Raw genomic sequence first — 9,213 nt, 5'->3', positions numbered from 1 at the left:
GCCATGTGGCAGTCCCTGGAAATGCTTTAGGGACAGGGTACCAGTCAACTGTGGACCTCAGAGCACAATGGCAACAATATGTTCTAGGGGAAGAGGATGGGTATAGAGAGGGGAATAATGGCTGTGCTTTTGGGGGATTGGTATGGGATTTTGTGCAATGCCTGGACATGGTATGCCAACCACAGAAAACCAGCACTCAGTCCTCCACCAGTTCCTTTAAAACCACTTCCCATTATCGATGTCCCCTCTTCAAGAATAGGAATGGACATTGTTGGGCCTTTGGAAACTTACAAACTAGGGAACCGAAATATCTTTGTGATAATAGATTATGCCACCAGATACATGGAAGCTTACACTATGAGGTCCAACACTACACAACAAATTTAGAAAGATCTCCTTCCATTCTTGTCCTGAGTAGGTTCCCCTAAAGAAATCCTGACTGACCAGGGAACCACTTTCATGAGACTGCTTATGGCCGAGGTAAAAAAGTTCTGCAGATCAAGACCCTTAGAACTTCAGTCTATTACTCACAAACTAATGGACTGGTGGAACGTTTCAATAAAACGTTAAAAATTGATTGAAGAAGAACGGAGAATGGGCCCACATTTGCTATTCGAAAGACCCTGCAGACCTCCCCGGGCTTCTCACCCGTCGAGCTTCTATATGGACAAGAGCCCAGGGATGTTCTTGATATGCTTAGAGAGATGTGGGAAGAACAAGAGGCCATGGCACCCTTATCTCAGACCATCTGGCCATAGTTGGTTCTATAGTTAATTCCCCAGGGGAGCGTGGCTTGAGCTCATGCCGTGAGGACGCCTTCACCCGCGGCTCCTGCCCTGATCCTGAAAAGATCCTGCGTTCTTTAAATAAAAAGGCAAGAACGAGCGACTTGGCCCGTACTGGTGGCCCCGACAAGCGTTGCCTCAGCCCCCGGACCACACAAATCACAAAATCGGAGTGCGGGCGGAATAAGAGACGGAAAACCCGAGACCACCCCCCTCCCGGGCTTCAAGATGGCCGACGCGGCCTTGGCTCGGCAGTGAGGGGGAGGAGCGGCTGGAAGGTCGACTCAGAGCGAGCCCCCTTGTCGGAATCGAAATAATATTATGCCTCCTATCGCAGTCATTGAATGTGTATTGGCCTACGCCAAGTTGTCTAAAATATCATGTAAATAGACTCCACGGCAAGGTCTTGACCTTAACGAAAAGTAATGTAAATCGCCATCTTGGATTTAGCCGCCATTTTAGGTTCTCTTGTAATGTGGAAGTCACCCTGAACATCAAAATGGAGGCTGAATGACATTCTGAGTGAGATTCTGGCCGTTGTGACCTCCGCACACATGAATAATTAATATGCCTGCAGGCCACTTGTCGGGGTCGCGAACTGAGACCTTGTCCTATTACTGACCTATGTGTAAATGAACAACTGTATCAGCGAAACTGATCAAAATGCATACATTATAGGATTGACCTGGCAAGGAACCCTAGGTCTGATCCCAAGAATGGTTAACCCACGAGAGGGTTGGCCAAAGGCTGGACAAAAACGTATAAAAGACCCAAATATTCCAATGTACGGTCTCTCTACTAATGCATCGAACCTTCGTTGAAGTTCGTTACGTTACTCTGAGAGCCGAATAGCTATTCGTTTGTCAATTGACTTTGGTAACTGTTGTAGCTTTTAAAATAAAGCACTTGTATGTTCTTTGTAACCTGTGTTGGTGTGTTTCCTTTGGGCTTCCCAGCCTCATAGCAATTTTTATGTTTTCACAGTTGGCGCCCGAATAGGGACCCTCAAGATTGATGCCGGATCTATCGAACCGGGATCGGACGATGTGATTCTGCGGGCCCGACCGAGCGAGACGCGATACCTCGGCAGCGCTGCACGATCCGATCCTTGGTCTGACACGGCATCTTCACGAGGGTCCATTTTTTGAGGCGGGCAGATTTGTCGAAACCACCAAACACAAGGTAAAATTTGTTAGGTAAGTTCTTTGATAAACCGTACGGTCCTCCTTAGGTTTGGTCAGGTGCAGTCGTGACCCGGCTCTTAATTTAACCCTGACAATTTGAATTTGGCGCATTGTATCTGCAGACACAATTATTGACCAGGTAACACCAATTATTTTGTGAAATGCCTGGGAAATTGTCTAGCTGCTTTAGGGCTCTGTTCCGCAGCGATCGACAATCTTTGGAATTTAGCCGCCCGGCACCACAGGAGGGGTCACCGGCATGTACTATGTACTGTAAGTATGGCATTGGTAGTATAGTATTTTATGATATTTGGCACAGACATGCCTCCGAATTTCAGTGGCCAATCAATGGCAGTTTTGAGATCTCCCATATTGAATACCTAGAATCGGTCTTGCTAAAAAAGAAGGCTAGACCTGCAGCCTTTGATGTTTTGCAGAATTGGAAAAAAGAAGCGTTACAGCAGCTTAAAAGTAGTGATAAACATGCACGCCGTCATAAAACAAATGCCGAAAAAGCGTTGTTATATGATAAAGAAAAACATTCAGAATCAGTTAAAAATATGGATAGGGCTTTTTCACTTGGAATCCAGAAAATTTACCCCTCTAAAGATTTTCATGTTTCTGAAGAATTTATTGAAAAATTGTTAAACGAACGCAGGCCTGGTGCCTCTGCGCCACCTCCGTATGATCCTTTCTTGGGCGCTCTGCCCATTCCTGCTGTTCCTGCTGTTATTCCTGTCCCCCCTGTACAACCTATGGTTCCTATTCCTCTAGTTGTTGTTCCTCCACCTATCGCACCGCCCCTTCCTCCTGCGCCGATAGTTGCACCTTTATTAAATTTACCTGCACCTCCGCTCCCGAGTGGTCCCGTATTGACTGAAGTTGATCAAGGTGCAGGATCAAAGATCTTCACTCGTAATACTGTTTCTGCAGATAAGAAACAGGAATTGTTTGCATGGGCTAAGCACTGTATGGAGAAAGGTGATCAAGTTGATGTTTTTTCCACATTATCTAATTTGAACAGTTTTCCCGAGAAAAATGTTTTTATTGAAGGTTTGGGGACTCATTTATGTGTGATGTGGGGTAGATTACAAAATTCGGATCTTCCACAAGGAGTAAGAGATCTAAATGCTTTGGCACTTTCGAGGGACACAGAGCAGAAAGTATATGGTCATGTTGAAAGATTGTTTGAGTATAGGAAGGACTTTGAAAAGTCACGAGATGAGTATGACGAAGACGATAGTATGTATGTATGTACAGAAACGGTTCCTTCCGTATCGTAGATCGGCACCCGAGGAAGTACGAATTTGTACCAAAGATGCGATTCGATGGATCTCGGATTCATCGATTCCGCCATATGAAGTGTATGACACGTATAGTCAGTATACAATAGAAATGCAAAGAAAGGTAATTCAGGTAATGGTACAGTACCTGCAAGAAGAATGTGTAAGAAAGAAGGTTAGTTGCCCCAGAGAATTGTTGGGGATTTGTAAAAGGGCTTTTTCGCCCGACACTTCTTCGGCTGCCTTAGCGCTCGACCTGGCTCGGTTGCTTAGTAAGCGGCCGGAGGTATCGATATCCCAGTTACCTATGAGAGAGGTGCCTCCGACCGTTGTCCCAAAGGTTGAGATTCCCGCTAACGCTGGGACTGGTGCACCCGCTGTGGATATCCCTGCGCATTATGTATCACAATTCGTTCACGTCCCGTTTTCACGACAGGAAGTGAACACTATTAGACAATCAGTTCCCGATATCAGGAAAAACCCGACGGGGTTTTACAAAGAGATAAGAGTCCGTCTTGCAGTCCTCTGTGTTCACCTTAAGTGATATTGACTTGCTATTCCCTGTACTCCTACCCGTAGATGTATGGAAGCAGGTTCGGACAATAGACGATGTGCCAGGGTTGGGAGATACGTGGGCTAATATGATTAGGATTGATGGGGAAAGACCAGCAGGTGAGAAACCACCTCAGGTAATACTTACTTTGCCCGATAGAATTGTCGCAAAATTAAAAACTATAATTCCAGAGAAAAGAATTATTTGGGACAAGCTTACGGCCTGTGTTCAAGGGAACACTGAAGGCGCCACCGAATTCTTTAACAGATTCGAGCAGGTATTTTCTGACTTCAGTGGGCAGGATTTGGGTACAGAGTCTGGGAAAAGGTTGTTTGTGGACAAATTTGTACGTGGATTGTTGCCCGACATCCAGTCACAGATTATGTCCTCTGAGAGCGCTTGGCAGGCAAAATCTCAATCTGAGGTTTTGCACATGGCTCAGTATTATGAGAACCGTGTTAATAATGAGAAGGAGAAAATAGAAAAGAGGAAAGGAGATTTGAAAACCAAAGTATTATTACAACAAATTGTTAGAAACCCCAGAGGAGGAATGACACAGACCAGAGGTCAGTATCTCTCAAGGAAATACTCCTTTGGTTTCTGTGAATATTAATCAATGTGCTTATTGCCGCCAGGAAGGTCACTGGCGAGCACAGTGCCCAGTCCTTCGACAAAGGTCAAATAGTGCGTTTGGGAGTATGGGTAGACGACCTAGGGGCCGCCCTGGAGCAGGGGGCCCTGATAGAGGTCAGTTTTTGCAAGATCCTCAGCAACCTTTTTCACGGGAAAATCAGACCTCGAGTGTGGACTCGAGGAACATATTTGATCACCCTTCTGCTGCCTACCTTTCTGAAGAGCTTCCTTCCGACGATACTCTATTTCATTAGGACTGCCCGAAGCAGGGTTTGGAAACTTCGCCTATTCCCGTTAATCAGAAAGGCCCCTATGTTGAATTATTAGTAGGGAATAGGAAACACCAGTTTTTGATAGACACTGGAGCACAGAAGTGCTCCATTGATCATTCTCGGGTTTCAAACATTCCACTGTCAGGGCAAACAAATGTTTCCGTAGGGTTTTCTGGTATACCAATTGTCTGTCCGGTTTCTTCACCGGTGTCTGTTTCTTTGGGTCCCTTTACGGACCATTGCCCTTTTCTTTTGACTTCGAACTGTGGAGAGAATTTGCTGGGGTTAAATTTGTTAAAGAAATTGAATGCAGTAATTCATTGTTCCTCTGATGGAGTACGGCTGACGGTTTCACCACAGCAACTTCCTAATTCTCAGTTTCTGATTCTACCTTTGCCTCCTGAGTTTAGCATTGTCCCGGAATGTTTATGGGCGATTGACGACAATGATGTCGGGGTACTACAGATTGAGCCCGTTAAAATAGTTTTGAAACATGGAGTTAAACTACCACGCATTCCGCAGTATAAAATATCAGTTGAGGGCTAGCGTGCTTTAAAATGCATGGTTTCCGATTTTGTGCATCGTGGGGTGATCGAGGAGATTACAGATAGTTTGTGTAACAGTCTGATCTTGCCTGTATATAAGAAAGGCGACAATGCAATCCCATACCGGTTCATAATTGATCTTCGTGCTATTAACAGAGTTGTCGCCCCACAATTCCTAATCGTGACTGATGTAACGACGATATTGACAATGATCCCTGCTACGGCTACGCACTTCAGCGTTGTGGATTTAAAAAATGCTTTCTTTAGCATTCCTATACATAAGGAAAGTAGATATTTGTTTGCGTTCACCTTGGGGGGACGCTCATTTACATTTACTAGGGCACCTCAAGGGTATACTGAAAGTCCAAGCATTTATAGTAGAGCTTTGAAAGAGCAGCTAGACACCCTTGAATTGCCACCTACTTGTACACTGCTTCAATATGTTGATGATTTGCTTTTGGCTGCAGACTCTGAAAGTGCTTGTAAAGAAGGCACTGTACTGTTGCTTGTTCATCTAGCTAAAAATGGTCAAAGCTTCGCTCAAAAAATGTCAATATTGTTGTCAGGAGGTCGCCTATTTAGGCTACCTCCTGTCAAAGGAGGGGAGAAGGTTGACACCTGAAAGAATAAAACACATTTCTGGCATGTCTGTTCCAAATACACAGAAGGAAGTCAGAGCCTTAATAGGTATGGCTTCTTACTGTAGGTTGTGGATCCCGAACTTTTCGCTAGTGATAAAACCGATGTTGGCTTTGACGAAGAAGGGCATTTCTCTGCCACGGAAATCGGATCAACAACGATCATTTGAGCTTCTCAAAACCGCGTTATGCTCTGCACCGGTTCTGGGTACTCCAAATTATGATAAGGTCTTTGTGTTGTTTGTGCATGAATGTGATGGATGTGCTTTGGCTGTGTTAACACAGGAACACGGAGGGAAGAATAGGCCGTGCGGCTACTACTCCTCCGCCCTTGATCCTGTCGCATGCGCTTTGCCAAGATGTTTGCGAGCTGTCGCTGCTGCTGCCGCGTCTGTAAAACAGAGTGAGGGAATGGTCCTAGGCCATGATTTGATTTTGATGGTACCTCACTCTGTAGATATCCTATTGAACAAAACCCAAACCCAACACCTCACCTCTGCACGGTTAACAAGGTATGAATTAATTCTGTTTGCCCCTCACATTCAAATTAAGAGGTGTTGTGTTCTTAATCCGGCTGAACTCTTACCTTTCCCGCAAAACACTGTTTGCGGTGACAAAGAATTACATGACTGCCTGTATACCACTGAACAACAAACAAAGGGCAGGATAGATCTTATAGATACTCCTTTGGACAATGCAGAAGGGGAGCTGTTTTGTGATGGCTCCTGCTTCAAACTTTCAGATGGTACATCTACAGCTGCTTACGCAGTTACTACATTGAGTAAAGTTGTTGAAACCAAGAGAATTTCGCATAACTCCGCGCAGGCCGCAGAGATTATAGCATTGACCCGAGCTTGTGAACTCTCCGAAGGGCGTATAGTAAATATATATACTGATAGCCAGTACGCCTTTGGGGTGGCTCACAACTTTGGGAGGCTCTGGTCGGAAAGAGGGTTGCTGACCTCACATGGGACCAAGATTCAGCATGGCCCCTTGATAGTGCAATTGCTCCCGGCACTCTCGCTCCGTAGGCAGTTAGCGATCATGAAATGTGCAGCACATCGTAAGGTCATAGATGATGTGGGAAAAGGGAACGCCTTTGCGGACCTGATAGCCAGGCAAACGGCCACAGACCTTAGCACAGACATGTATGCGCTAAGAGAAACAAAAGATGCCTATGTAATGGATGAAGGTATTGGGTCTGTGCGGGATATTCAAACTGATGCTACAGTAGAAGAATCTAAAATGTGGGCCGAAGGAATGGGGAAACTAGATGATGATGGGTGTTGGGTGGATACATCTGAAGGAAAATGGTTGCTCCCCGATTCATATGTACTGGCAATGGTTACGATGGCACACGGTCCTACACATGTGTGCTCAGCAGATCACGAAAATGTTAGAACAAGTTTGGGTGAATAACAAGATTCTGGAGACTGCAAAACGTCATGTTCGGAACTGTATGATCTGCTTACAGCACAATGTGGGTAAGGGGACAGTAACTCCAAGGGGAGGCTTTGGGCCCCCTTCTGTTCCCTTCGAGGTCATTCACTTTGATTTTATTGAGATGGAACGGTGTTCCAATCTGAAATATGTTCTTGTAATTATTTGTGCCTTTAGTAAATGGGTCGAGGCTTTCCCAGTTAAAGATGCTACTGCCAGGACCACTGCAAAGACTATGGTAAAAGAATTCTTTCCTCGATTTGGGCTCCCAAGGGTAATTTGGTCGGACAATGGTCCTCATTTTGTTGCAGCAGTAATTTTGCAGATATGCACAGCATTACATATTGAGAAACGATTTCACTCAGCTAGACATCCTCAAAGTGCTGGGTTGGTGGAAAGACATAATGGTATCTTAAAGAATAAGCTTGCAAAAACATGTGCCGATACCAAACTGAAATGGCCAGATGCCTTACCCATTGTATTACTGGCTATGCGTACCACACCTCAAACGAAGACTGGGCTTTCTCCATTTGAGGTAGTGATGGGGAGACCTGCTAACATTTGGGGTCTCCTAAAGCCCTGAGAGAGGTGGAAAATTATTGCTTGTAGACTACTGTAACCAGTTAACTAAAAACTTGTATTTAATTTATCACCAGGTATATTCAGCTTTACCTGTACGGTTCACGGGCCCAGGACACGATATACAGCCTGGAAGTTGGGTCCTAGTGAAGGCCTACGAAAGGTCTTCCTGTCTCGCTCCTCGTTGGAAGGGACCCTACCAGGTGCTGTTGGTCACCCGGACAGCAGTGCGGGTGGCTGGGAAGAAACACTGGATCCACGCGACGCATGTCAAGAAGCTTCCTCACCCGACGCCACACGTTACAGAAGAAGCAGATCCCCTCGTTGATGCTACAGTCCCTGATCTTGGAGTAGCAAACAGCACTGTGAGTGCGTCGGAGAATTTCTCTGAGCCCGTGGAGCTTGGGGAACAGTCCATTTCGTCTCCACACTGTTTTGAAAAATCACTTCCAGAAAACACTGTTTTGAGTTCTGCGACTTCCGTCGCCTCCCTCAGGAAGTGACGCCACCTTATTTTCGGATCAAACAATCTTTGGTACCACGAGGTACAACCTTCGACGAAGAAAATAGAACTACGGCACGGGTCTTTCCGTGCATTTGGGAAAGAAGTGATTAAAAGTTCTCTTTTGTATAAGAAAGTCTTTGTTGAACAACAGGAAGAAAAAGGGATTCTGCTGGCTAGGGTTGGGAAGGACTAAGAAATCGCGCGACCGTAGCGTCGCCAGCAACGAACATTGGGGTTGTCGATTGAGGAACTACAATGCCTGCCACCTCCACTGCTGCTCCCCGCACTGGACTTGTGAATAAGGGGGTGACCAACTTGGACAATGAACAATGTGCCTGGGCCCCGAAAACGTATTGCTGTGTTTTGATAATGATAATTGGTATTTTTGCAATTACTGCTGTAGGACTTTGGTACTTTGAAGAAATCTATCCTCTAAAACCTCTACTACCGACCGAGATTGTACCAACTGCTTTGACTCCCTCTGTACACCTTCACACTCTGTCCCCTAGAGACTCCCAACATAGACAAAAGTATCATAATAACACTCTAATGATAGTAATGAATGCAACACATGCCATTTTTAATAAGAGTAATTGTTGGATTTGCACTAATTTACCGCAACATGGGAACAAGGGGCTAGGATGGTATATTCACCCTTTACCTTTAACGACTGCTTGCTATGCCTCTCTTAGAGCACTATTCTTTGGCCGTTGGAATGATAGCATCTCAGGGAACTTTGATGGAACTAATTTGAATGATTTCGAGAAACGTGAATTGACTCCCCTGGGATGCTCGC

This window comes from Ambystoma mexicanum, chromosome 5p, assembly GCF_040938575.1.
Source record: "Ambystoma mexicanum isolate Mex_15411 chromosome 5p, UKY_AmexF1_1, whole genome shotgun sequence".
In the NCBI taxonomy this organism is placed as follows: domain Eukaryota; kingdom Metazoa; phylum Chordata; class Amphibia; order Caudata; family Ambystomatidae; genus Ambystoma; species Ambystoma mexicanum.
This window is presented reverse-complemented; position numbering follows the sequence as displayed.